This window comes from Dasypus novemcinctus, chromosome 8 (genome assembly GCF_030445035.2).
Source record: "Dasypus novemcinctus isolate mDasNov1 chromosome 8, mDasNov1.1.hap2, whole genome shotgun sequence".
NCBI classification, from domain to species: domain Eukaryota; kingdom Metazoa; phylum Chordata; class Mammalia; order Cingulata; family Dasypodidae; genus Dasypus; species Dasypus novemcinctus.
This window is the reverse complement of record NC_080680.1, coordinates 113,348,463-113,361,254: the sequence shown is the minus strand read 5'-3', so window position 1 is coordinate 113,361,254 and position 12,792 is coordinate 113,348,463. Positions and strand designations below refer to the sequence as shown.

The window sequence follows — 12,792 nt, the reverse complement described above, 5'->3', positions numbered from 1 at the left end:
CCCACCATTGTCTGCGCTTGATGGCCATTTGCTGTGTGTTCTTCTGTGTCTGCTTGCATTCTCGGTGGCACCAGGAATCTGTGTCTCTTTTTGTTGCGTCATCTTGCTGCATCAGCTCTCCATGTGTGCAGCGCCACTCCTGGGTGGGCTGCGCTTTTTTCATGCAGGGCGGCTCTCCTTGTGGGGCGTACACCCTGTGCTTGGGTTTCTCCTACATGGGGACACCTCTACGCGGGGGACACCCCTGCGTGGAAGGGCACTCCTTGTGCGTGGCAGCACTGTGTGTGGGCCAGCTCACCTCATGGGTCAGGAGGCCCTGGGTTTGAAGCCTGGACCTCCCATATGGTAGGTGGACGCTCTATCAGTTGAGCCACGTCCGCTTCCCATGGTCAGTTCTTGAAATGCGGGTTTCTTGTGGGAACTGCTGCTGGCGTTCCAGCCCTAGGGTGTCCTCGAGCCCTAGGGCAGATGGGAAGTCAGTGATGTCTCTACCCACACCAGGGCCTGGGGCTCTAGGTATGGCACCATCCTCTTACATTCAGATTCTGGTCCAACATCCCTTCTTGGCTGTTGACCAAAGAATTTGGTCTGGTTTTGGGAAGGTTGAAGGAGGGGTTTGGACACTGTCCTCTCGTAACCCACTGGCGTCAAGTTTAGGAGGAGAGACTGAAGGCAGGGAGGCCTTTCGGGAGGTTTCCCCATTCGTGTGATGTCTTAGTTTCCCAGGACTGTTGTAGCAAAGGATCACAAACTGGATGGCTTGAAATGCCAGGAACGTATTCCCTTATACTTCCGGAGGCCAGAAGTCTAAAATCAAGGTGTCAGCAGGGCTGTGCTCCCTCTGAAACTGTAGGGGAGAATCCTTCCTTGCCTTTCCCAGCTTCTGGTGTTGGCGGCAAGTTGGTAGATACCTCCTCCTGCCTCCTCCATCTTCCCCTGGCCTTCTCCCCTGTGCTAGTGTCCCATGTTGCCTTTTGATCAGGATTAAGGAGGGGCCCACCCTAATTCAGAATGTCTTCATTTTAACTTAACTAATTCCATCTGAATTTCCAACTAAGGTCCCATTACGAGGTACCTTTTAAAGGTTAGGACTTCAACATATGTTTTTTTCCCGGGGGGGATACAATTCAACCCATAAGATACTGTGAAGTTCTGCAAATGTTGAAATTTTTAATTAAAAAAAAAAAAAAGATATGGTAAGGTGATGAAGGCATGATTGGGACAGGGGTCGAAGGAGCGAACTGAAAAAAGCCACCAATTGATGGACCTGATGGACTGAGGATGACAGTCATTGCTGACTTGAACAAAGGAGTGGTTTGGTGTCCCAATTCTTTGAGAGAGGTGGCATGTGAAGAAGAGGATTTGGTAGAACAAATAAATTTATTTTTGAACATGCTGAGTTCGTGGTGCTCATGGGACATGGCCCAGTGGAGAAGTCTTGAGGTGATTAGATATATAGGTTTGGAGCTCAGGAGACAATGATTTGGGAGTTATCAGTAAGAGGGTGGTCATGGGAGGACAGGAGCTCATGGGGAGGCTGTGTGGAGTAAGAGAAAAGGGTTTAGGACAAATTCCTGGGGAACATGGACACTTCTGGTCAAAGAAGAGCCTGGAAAGGACAACCAGAGATTGACCATATTGGCTGCGGAACAGAAACCAGAACTTTGTTGTAAGCCCAAAAAAGAGCAACTAAAGCACAAGGCTCTTCCCAGTATACCCCCTGAATCTGACAGAGTGAGGAAATCCTGTGTTACCCCTTTGGTACAGCAAAAGACCTGATCTTAGTGGCTGACATTTTCTTTTTGTTGTTCTTTCTCAGTTACTCAGAGTGCGCCTGAGCCATCCTGTCTTTTTTTTAATTGAAGTATATCATTCATATATGAACATACATAAACAATAAGTGTATAGTAAGAGTTGTGAACGTACAAAATAAACACGCATAACATACAGGGGCCCCATACATCACCCCTCCACCAACACCTTACATTGTTGTGATACGTTTGTTACAAACTATGCAAGAGCATCATCAAAATATTACTACCAACTAGAGTCCATATCGTACATTTGGTGTTTTTTTCCTCTAACCCACCCTATTTTTAAACAGATCAATTTTATTGATACATATTAATAAAGCATACAATTTTATCCAAAGTGTATAATCAACGGTATTTGGTATAATCACATAAGTAGCTGAAGTTTTTGAGTGTTTACTATTAATACATGTCAGACACTAATAAATCCTTCACCTGAAGTAAGTGTATCAATTGTGATAAATTTACACCATTAATGTCTGCATTTCACAGATGAAGAAACTGAGCTACAGAGAAGTTTTAGTACCCTCTTCAGGTCGACTTTGAATGGCGGGCTCCAACCACTGCTCTACACGGCCTCTTGCACAAAGCACCCAGCACCTGTAGCTGATGGAGGTGAAAGGCCAGTGACGCTCTTGGGTGTGGGATCGAGAGGGCACCCCTGGAGGCAGACGGTCAGGTTTGAACCGCAGCTCTCCCATCTGCTGTGTGAAGTTCCGCAGGGCCTGGAACTCTCTGTGCTTTGGTCTTGTATCTGTGAACTGGAGATAGTAACTGTCTGCCTGCGCACTCAGTGAGGGCCGAGAAGAAGTGACACATGTAAAGGGCTGACAACCATGCACGCAAGCAGTGAGTGATCAATACGTGTTGTTATTTTCCCCGCTATTTCACTTTTTATGTGGCCATCAGAGTCACACCTGCTAGAACACAGGAAGTCACACGTTTGAGGGTGAACGGAGGACCTGGTTTTGAAACTCATTCGCTCCTCGGGACCTTCCCAACCCTTCCTTTTTTTTTTCTTTTTAAATATATATATATTTTTAGAGACGCTGTGAACTTACAAAGCAATCAAGAACATGTGTGACATCGCCATCCAACACCCTTCTACCAACACACTACATTGTTGTGGAACATTTATTGCCACTAAATATGGTCTATTGCATACATTTGGTATAGTTTCCCCATACCTCCCTATTATTAATACGATACATCTTGGCATTGATGCAAGAATACTGCAGTATTGCTATAGTCCATAGGTTACAATAACCACAGTCCCAACCCTTCCTTGACAAAACAGCCATAATGTGGAATGCTTGTTCGGTGTACAGAATCCCCTGGGGCCTGGACCCCACAACCCATCCCACAGAGATTGTTAGGTTTGTTCTGGGGTTCTGCCTGGGCATCAGGTTTTTACAAGTTTCTCCAGGTGATTGATCGTCTTTTACAGCCAGAGCAGAAAATCTGCTTAGAAGGTTCCTGTGGAGACACAGTGGAAACTCTAGGAAAGGACTTTGTCAATGTTAAATTACATTTGCAACTTTGTCTTCTTGTGCTGGCTTGGGATTCTCTCCCATAACACTTTGTTTATTTATTTTAAAATTAATTAATTAGTTTATTTCCCCCCTTCCCCTCCTCTCGTCCTATTGTTTTTTTGCTGTCTGTGTTGTCTTCTCATTTTCTTTTCTCTAGGATTCACCGGGATTCGATCCTAGAAACTCCTGATGTGAAGAGAGGTTCCCTGTCAATTGTGCCACCTTAGTTCCTGGTCTCTGCTGCGCGTCACCTTGACTGTCCCCTTCACCTCTCTTTTGTTGCGTCATCATCTTGCTGCGTGACTCGCTTGCGTGGGCACTGGCTCACTGTGCAGGTACGCACGCGGGTCCTGGCTCACCGTGTGGGCCCTTGCGCTCACTGGCTTATCATGTGGACACTCGCATGGGCGCTGGCTTGCCATGCGGGCACGCTTTCTCTTCTTCTTTGTCACCAGGAGGCCCCAGGGATCGAATCCAGGTCCTCCCATATAGTAGGCGGAACCTCAATCACTAGAGCCACATCAGTTTCTCATCTCCCGTAATACTTTAAAGGGAAAATAAGTCCCATACTTCCAAAAAGAACCCTCTTTCGGTGCAGGCAGTAAGATAGAGCAGAAACTTCCTGAGGCTTCATCTTTGGTTCTGAAGGAAGTCCAGCCCCATCCTAATAACAAAACACCAACAGAGTTTTTCCTCAGCCGAGCAGCCGTTGCTCGGTCACCAGGGAGCACTCTCCAAGCCTCCAGAGGCTCCAGCAGGCATGGGACACCCCGTGTGGGGAGGGACAGGAAGAGTCACGGAGGAGGGCAGCTCACGTGGAGCAGGGCTTCCCACGACCGAGGCAGTCGGGCCGCAGCATCCTGACTGCAGCATCCTGACCAAGGGGGTGCTGGAAAGGCCCCTGCAGGGCGAGGGGACGGAGCAGCCCGCCAGGGAGGCAGGCTGGTGGGCCCCATGTGTGCTGCTTTGACAAAGGGCGAAATTTGCATGTCGAAGCCCTGACGCCAAGAGAAGTGTTTCCATCCGATTTCAACAGTATTTCCTGTACCTCTCCGGTGTCATGGTTAAGAAGTCTAGGGCGGCTGCAGGGATTTCCTCTGTGGAGCTGCATCTACGCTCATCATTACTTAGAATTAGACTCACTGCCAGATCTTGTTATTTAATGCAGTAATAAAGAAGCCTGTATTTCATCAGAAATTTGTTATTTAATGTTTTGATAATTGGATGTTTCATATACTAATTTTCCTTTGCAATCTTATGTATGTTATTTCATGTAAACAAGTTATTTTTGAAAAGATGCCCAGAGATTGCCAAAGAGGTCTGTAGCACCACCACCAACAAATATATATTTAATCGTTTAAATATAATTATATGTATATATTTAAATGATTAGGAATCCTGTCCTAGAGCAGGGGCAATGCCTCTGGGGAAAATGCCAGCCTCCCAGGCTGCTGACTGGCCTTTGCCTACTGATGTTCCGGGAAAGTGGAGGAAGCATTGGAAATAACAAGGCAAGGGGGAGAGCAAGCGTAACAACAAATGTGGGGAGGCAGGGGGCCTGGGAGAAAGGGCTTTGGGGCTTAAACCCCAGCTCTGCTGCTGACCTGCTCTGTGGCCTTGGGCAAATGTCCCTGCCTCCCTGAGCCTCAGTTTCCTCCGCTGTGGAGTGGTGATGGTAGCATTTACCCTGTAGGACTGGTATGTGATAAGAAGGACATCCCTGCGAGGAGCCTCTGCCTAGCCCTACTGTACACTGGCACAGCCATGGCCCGCCGGTGAGAACCAAAAAGAGGGACGCAGGGGCCCAAGCTCTGTGTCCCCTGGGACGCAGGCGGCGGTGGCAGCGAGGCTGGAGAACGGTCTTCTCCTCCCCCCGGGCGCGGCTGGCCTGAGGGTGCCCACGAGCTCCCCGGGAGCCGGGCCGAGAGCTGACCACGGGGCGCTGGAATCCTCGGGGCTGGCACTGGGGACCTGCAGAGCGGCCGAAGCGCTCGCCTACTCGGGTGCCAAGGCCTGGCTCTTCAAAGGACTCCGGCGCCCCGAGGTGGTCAGGCTTTGTGGGGCCCGCGGTTGGACCCAGTCCGCCTCTCCCCCACTTAAGGGAAAACGGACCTTTGACGGGGCTGCCGTGGTCGTGCTGGAATTCCAAGGCCCTGCGGGCACCTTGTCCTCGGCTCACCTGCGCCGTCCCGGGCTGAGGAGCTGGAGCTTCCACACAGCCGGCTCCCGGCGGCTGCCCCTTCTGGGGGTGCGGGGTACGGGGGGCACCGACACCCCCGAGGGGGACCTGGGGAGCCGGGCCCGCCCCGCCCCGGCGCGCGGCAGAGGGGCGCTTGGGACGCACGGCTGGGGGAGGCCCCGGGCTCAGAAGGCGCGTCCTGCACCCGCAAGACCCCAAGGGTGCTGGCGGCCCAGTCCCGGCCCAGAGTCACCCGCGAGGAGGGGACGCCGCAGACCAGCCCTTTCCAGAGCTGGCTTCCTACCAACACCACCCGAAAGACTGGTTAAAACGCAGGATTGCTCCAGAATCGGGATCTGCGGGTGGGGCGATGGCATCTGTAGCTTCAGGTGGTTCTCACGGAGCCAGCTTAAGGGAGGTGCAGGCAGGGTATTTCTACCCCATTCAGGAAGACCTGTGCTGTTTTCAAAAAGCACTTTTCCAGGCACCAAACTTACTTGATTTTCACAACGTCCCTTTCCTGCCTTCCAAGAGGAAAATCACCTGTGTCATGTGGCAGAGCCAGAAGTAGAAGGATTCATTCACTCAACATGGATTAAATACCTACTGATCATTGCTTGGCCTTTTGGCTACGATCAAGCATAAACAACCACTGAGACACCTCAAGGAAATTGCCACTTGGTGGAGTACACACACACACCCTGACGGCTGTGGAGCTCAGAGGAAGGGGCAGCAGGGAGTGTGTCGGGGCCCAGTGGTCCGAGAAGGCTTCCTGGAGGAGGTGTTCAGCTGGGCTTTGAGGGACAAGTAGGATTTCAGTATTTATGGAATGTCATTCTTGCAGTGGGACCTGCCCATACAAAATTCTGGGGCCTTGAGAAAGTCTAGTGTATTCAGGGAATGCCGAGTATGTGGGTATTAAATGACACAAGGCTAGGTAGGTAGGCTGGGACCAATTGCTGAGTTTGGATGGTCTCCTTCAGGCAAGGTACAGCCAGTTGAAAGGATTAGGACAGAAGAGTGACATCAGGTGTACGGTTTAGACCAGTGTGTACCAAAATTAGTGTGTAAGCAAATCTCCTGGGATCAGGCTAAAATGCAAATTCTAATTCTGTAGGTCTGGGTGGTACCTAGGATCCTGCTTTCTAACAAGTTCCCTAGTTTTGCTGATGGCATTGATTCCTGGAACACACTTGAAGTAGAAATATGTTTTTTTTTTTTTGAGGTACCGGGTGCCAGGGATTGAACCTGGGACTCCACATGTGGGGAGCTGGCACTCAGCCACTGAGCCGCATTGGCTCCCCTGAGATGTTTTTTTCTTTCTTTCTTTTTTTTTTAGGAGGCACCGGAAACCGAACCTGGGACCTTCCCGTGTGGGAAGCAGTCACGCAATCACTTGAGCCACATCCGCTCCCCTGAAGATGTTTAAAAGCTATTATTATTTTTAATACTTTCTTCTTTCTTAAGAAAATTTTTTTGTTGTGGTAACATTCATGTAACATGAAATATGCCATTTTAACCACTTTTCAAATTTACATCGCCACCATCCATATCACTAGTTTTTCATTACCCCAAACAGAAACTGTGTTCTAAGCAGTGAGTTCCACCTTCCATTTTCCTATTACTTTCTGTCTTGGTGAATTTGCATAGTCTACGTATTTCATGTAAGTGGGATGATACAATCTTTGTTTCTGGTTTCTTTCACTTAGCATAATATTTTCAAGTTTCATCCATGCTGTAGTATATTCATTCTTTTATTATTTTTAGGAGGTGCCAAGGATTGATCCCAGGGCCTCATACATGGGAAGCAGGCTCTCAACGGCTGAGCTACATCTGCTCCCCAATGAGAGTTGGTTTTTTGTTTCTTTTGTTTGTTTTCAGGAGGTGCTGAACCCAGGACCTCGTACATGGGAAGCAGGTGCTCAGCCACCAAGCTACACCCACTTCCCTGCATTGCTTTTTATGGCTGAAAAATATTCCATTGCATGGATACACCACAGTTTGTTTAGCTATTCAACAGTTGATGATTAAAAAGCTATACTTTTTAGGGCAGTTTTGTAAATGGGCTCATGAGGGGAAAGGCTGGTATCAGGAAAAGCATGACATGAAACAAAGAACTGTGGTTGGGAGGGCATCGGTGGCTCCACTCAAGAAGACTCTTGTTTCTCTATTCAGCTTATGGAACTACTGTGTCAACCTGGGTTTTGTCATCCTCTGTGTTTCTCCCTTCCAGGATGGGGTGGTGATAGGGGGGTCAGCATCCAGTTTTGCTCTAGTCTCTTTGGATGGTGAACTTCAGCATCCGACATTATAGTGCCTTTTGACACTCACCATAGCCCACTGATACTCCACTGCAGGACTTAGAACAGTTCTGCTAGCAGAAAATATGACTCTCGTCCATGCGGTGGTCAAATCGTTCAGCCACAAGCACAAGAGCCATAGAATATGGCCAGCTGTTTCAGTGGTTTTCTGTTACTATTTGTGAAATCTTCATTCCTGTCATCTGCTAGCACAAGAGTGATGGCAGTTGCCAGAGGTTTGAGGAAAAAATCATGGGAGAATTTACATTTGAGAAAAATTCCATTCATTGATTTAATTATTTCTGGGAATTCAGAAAAGACCACCATGATCCTTTAGCCACGAAAACAATTGGGCCAGCCTTGGAAAGACTTGGAAACCCTGCAGGAGCAGATTTTGAGAAATCCTGTACTGTGCAATTTTTCAGCCTATTTTTATCTGCACTTAAAGTTTTTAGAATATTAAATAGTGCTATAGCAATATAAGGTGAAATTAACACAGAAAGTGAAAACAATTAAAATTGGAGGGGCAGTGATCAATCTTGTAGTCATCGTCTTCCCATACTTACACATCGCCGTTCCTGTTCCTCCCCCAGTCCTCATCCGTAGGCAGACTTTTTTTTTTAATGCAGTTTGTGATTACATTCAATTCTTTTTTATGCTTTCCCTGCTTAGCATTGCAGTGTAACTATTTTTCCATGTTTTTACACAGACCTCATAATCATGTCCATGAGTTCTATAATTCACTGGCTAATTGTGCCATAGTTTATTAAAACCCTGTGATTGGTTATTTCAGTCAGATGATGCCATTAAAAATGGAATGAGCAACACTGTTAGTGGGAGGATGAAATGATACAGCCCTTTTGGGAAAGCAACTCCATTTCTGGGAATCTCTCATAAGGAAATAATCCAAAGTACAGACTCAGATCCATCCCCCTAGATAAAAACTTTACGTAAAATAGAGAAAAACTTGAAACAACCTAAATATTCAGACATAGGGGAAACATTATGTGAATGGTTACAGAGCTACTCAACAGAATATTATGCAGTCATTAAAAATGTTTATGAAGAGTTATAAATGGAAAGCGCTTATGTAAGAATTGAAATAAGCAGGATGTTAGTAGTATGGTTCCAGTTCTGAAAAAAAAGTTCTCCAATGTGCATAGAAGAAGACTGGAGGGAGATACTAAAATATAAACAGTGGGTAATGGGAATAAGAGTAATTTATTTTTCTTTCAAACTTGTCATGTCTTTTAAAAAATCTTAATTTTGTTATGATAAAAATTAATATGCATCAATTGAAAAATGCAAACAAGAAAGAAAGAAGTAATGTGGAAATTTCATTGCCCATTTTGCATTTGTCTAAAACATGTTTCCAAAGTCAATTTAGTGAATGTCACACCAAATTCTTTTTAAAGCAATTGTATATAATTCTTTTTACCTTGTAGAATTCCCTTGATTTTTCAAAATAGACATATTTCTTCAGACAATTCAAGTTCTACATAATCTGATTTTTTGGCAGTCAGCATAATAGTACCTGGATTTTTCTTTGCAAAGAAGAGGAAGACAATATCAGCTACCAGAAAACTTTGCACTGGTTATACTCATCAAACAGGCATTACTATCATATTCCAAATTTCTTGGGTGCCTTGAATGTTGAGTAAAATATTTGTTGTTATCCTAGATAATACATATTTATTGATATTGATTGAAGTTATTTTCATGAGAAAATTAAAAGAGAAAATCTCTGTATTCAACATTTTCCAAATATTCTACCTGACCAAATATTTATTTTATAATAATTAGAATCTTTACAATACACAGACACATAAGCAAGCTTTTCAAGAAAGGATGGAGGGAAAGGGATGTGGTTCAAGTAATTGGGCTCCAGTTTGCCATATAGGATATCCAGGGTTCGAATCCAGGGCCTCTTGGTGAAAAGCATGCTGACCCATGTGGTGAGCTGGCCTTAGAGGAGTGCTGGCCCATGCAGAGAGGTGGCATAGCAAGATATTGTAACAGTAAGAGACACAGAAGACCAGGGAGCTGAGGTGGTGTAAGAGACTGAGCACCTCTCTCCCACTCCAGAAGGTCCCAGGATTGTTTCCTGGTGCTGCCTAAAGGGAAGACAAGAAGACACAGAAGAACATACAAAGAGCAGACAGTGAGTGCAAAACAACGAGGGGCATGGAGGAATAAATAAATAAAATAAATCTAAAAAAAAGAGAATAGATTAAATAAATTATTGTAGATACACTCAGTGGAATATTATGTAGTTGGTAGAGACAATGCCAAAACTCCGCTTGGCATTGGAAATATGTCTACAATATGTTAACTAAGTGATAAAAGGCAAGCTATAAAAAAGCACAGTATGAGCAAGTTTATAAATAACATTTTCAGTACAATCACACACACAAAATACATAATACTCTGCAAGAGGATTCACACAATAGTAATAGTGATTACCAAAGTGCTCACCTTGTCATAGGGTATTATCTCAGTGGGTGGAGACCCACACAATAAAGAAGGAAATATTAAATTCCTATCCTCGAGAGTCCTGTTAGGGTCTCAAAAAGAGGATGAGGATCTCTCAAGAACATAGGCAGTGCCTATTAAAAGAAGATGGACCAATATGCCAAACCTTTACTATTGATATATGTAACTGTGAACCTTACTCTTCAAAAAATTGTAACCTAGTGGTTACCATGGGTTCTGAGCGGAGGAGGAGGGAAAAACAGATGGAGCATGTGGCATTTTTAGGGCATTGGAATTGTTCTGTATGATCTTGCAATGACAGATACAGGCCATTATGCATTTTTGGAGAACTTATAAAAGTTTATGGTACGGAAAGTGAATCATAATTTAAACCATTGACCATGGTTAGTGGCAACGCTTCAACATTTGTTCATCAATTATAACAAATGTACCAAACTCATGTAAGATGTTATTAATAGGGGAAAATGTGAGAAGGGAAGTGGGTGGAGTATATGGGAATCCCCTATCTTTTCTATGTGACTTTTCTGTTGCCTAAAGCTTCTTTCAAAATCAAGTGAAAATATAAGACACAGGAAGAACATACAGAAGAAATTGTCATTGTACATACAAGATAGCAGATCTTACAGGAATGAAAGACACAATGCAAAAGCAATTAAAGATTTTAATATAAATTTTTTATATTTTTATTTTGTATTTTTATTTTTTTTATTTATTTATTTTTGGTGTTTTTGGAGAGGGTTTGGGATTGCAGAAGTGTCACAACTGTGGCAGAGAAGGATCACTGGTGTGGGGTATTGGTGGTGGGGGCATGTGTGGGAAGGGGTGCATCTGGGGGATGCCTCTATGGAATATGAATGCGTTAAAGTGGTCATGGGGTTTTGACTTGGTGAATGGAGACCCACACAATACGTGAAAGAATATTGAATTCCCATCCTGGAAAGTCCTGCTATATTCTCTAAAGGAGTGGCAAGAATCCCTAGAGTACACGGTCAGGGTCTAGCAAAGGAGGACAGACCAATATGCCAGGCCCTTGATATCGATATTTGTACTTATGAACCTTGTACTTGTGAAATTGAAACTTAGTCTAGTATTATATATTGCCTAAGAGTTGCCTCCAGCTTCTCTCTAAGCCAAACTCAGTATAAACACTCACGGCCTTCCCCCCTGGCATGGGATATGACTTTCAGGGATGAACCTCCCTGGCACCAAAGGATTATTACCAAGCCCCAACTAACAATGCATTTGAAAAAATACCTTGACCAAAACAGGGAAATATTAAATACAAATGAGTTCTTATGACTAAGAGATCTCAAAGTGAATCAGGAGGTCATTCCAGAGGTTATGCTTATGCTGTCTCAGGAGGATCTCACTGACTGTCTCAGTAAACAGAGCCTCAGCTGGGCGGATGGGGTGGGCTGAGGGCTCTAGAGATATCTGAACACTACAGGCAGGGCAGACAACCCCCAGGAATTCAGCACCCTGTCAGTGGCCCTTACCTTGGAATATATGATAACCCCACGTATTGGAGTTGGACTCATTTATAATTTTCCTGCATGTGGCTCTTATGCCCCTTTTATTTGAACATATAATTAGCACTATATCTGTTAAATATGTGTCCCAGAGACTTAAATCTTGTGGCTGTTATATGCCAGTTGAGCACTGAATCTCATGAGAGGTGGTGCCAACACCTACCCTCTAATTCATCGGACTTACCCAGGACAACTAACAAAAGGATGATGATGGAAAATACCCATCCCCCAAAACATAGAGTATCTACAACCGCAAGCAAGACAGTCCCACCCATCTGCCCCATGGGATCTAAGCCCCTCAATCAGAAGTAGAGCAGGCATCACCATCCCCAAATCCTCAAGATTGAGGAATGAACAAACATAAGGAGGGAATGGAATTATGGACTAAAATAGGCTTGTTATTATTCTAGCAATGGAAGAATTTGCATCATTGATATAAAGGCAGTGGTCACCAGAGGTTCTGAGGGGAGAGAGGGAAGAATTGGTGTAACATGGAGCATATTTGGGAACATTGGAATTGTTCAGCATGTCATTGCAACGACAGATACAGGCCATTAAACATTTTGTCAAAACGTATAAAACTGTTCAGTGTAAAGAGTAAACCATAATGTAAACTATAGACCATAGTAAGTAGCAATAGTTCAGTATGGGTTCATCAATTGTAACAAATGTACCACGCTGATGAAAGATGTTGTTAATGGGGCAAAGTATGGGAGGGGGAGAGGGTGAAGTATATGGGAATCCCCTATATTTTTGATGCAATATTTATGTAATCTAAAGCTTCTCTCAAAATAATAATAATAATAAAAGAAAAAATATATATCACATATACTAGAATTCAGAAAAAAACATATTTTGTTCACTAGTAGAAAACCAAGCTTGAAACTAAGTATTAACCTTATGAAATGAACTAATAGGCTCTAAGAATAAATTTGAGGTTTTATGGAA

The 12,792-nt window shown here is 44.5% G+C and overlaps 1 long non-coding RNA gene across 4 annotated transcripts in view; it reads left to right on the top strand.

Annotated features, from left to right (window-relative positions):
• LOC101420530 (uncharacterized) overlaps positions 1 to 10,986 on the top strand; it is a 52,919-nt gene extending 41,933 nt beyond the window's left edge. For 3 of the 4 annotated variants that reach the window (XR_009186940.1, XR_009186943.1, XR_009186939.2), the window contains 2 exons: positions 2,304 to 2,660; positions 3,501 to 4,540. This is a non-coding gene — a long non-coding RNA (uncharacterized lncRNA). Of the gene's footprint in view, positions 1 to 2,303; positions 2,661 to 3,500; positions 4,541 to 6,861 lie in introns of those variants that run through there. The other variant, XR_009186942.2, reaches the window with a different exon arrangement.
• Positions 10,987 to 12,792: the final 1,806 nt, after the last annotated feature.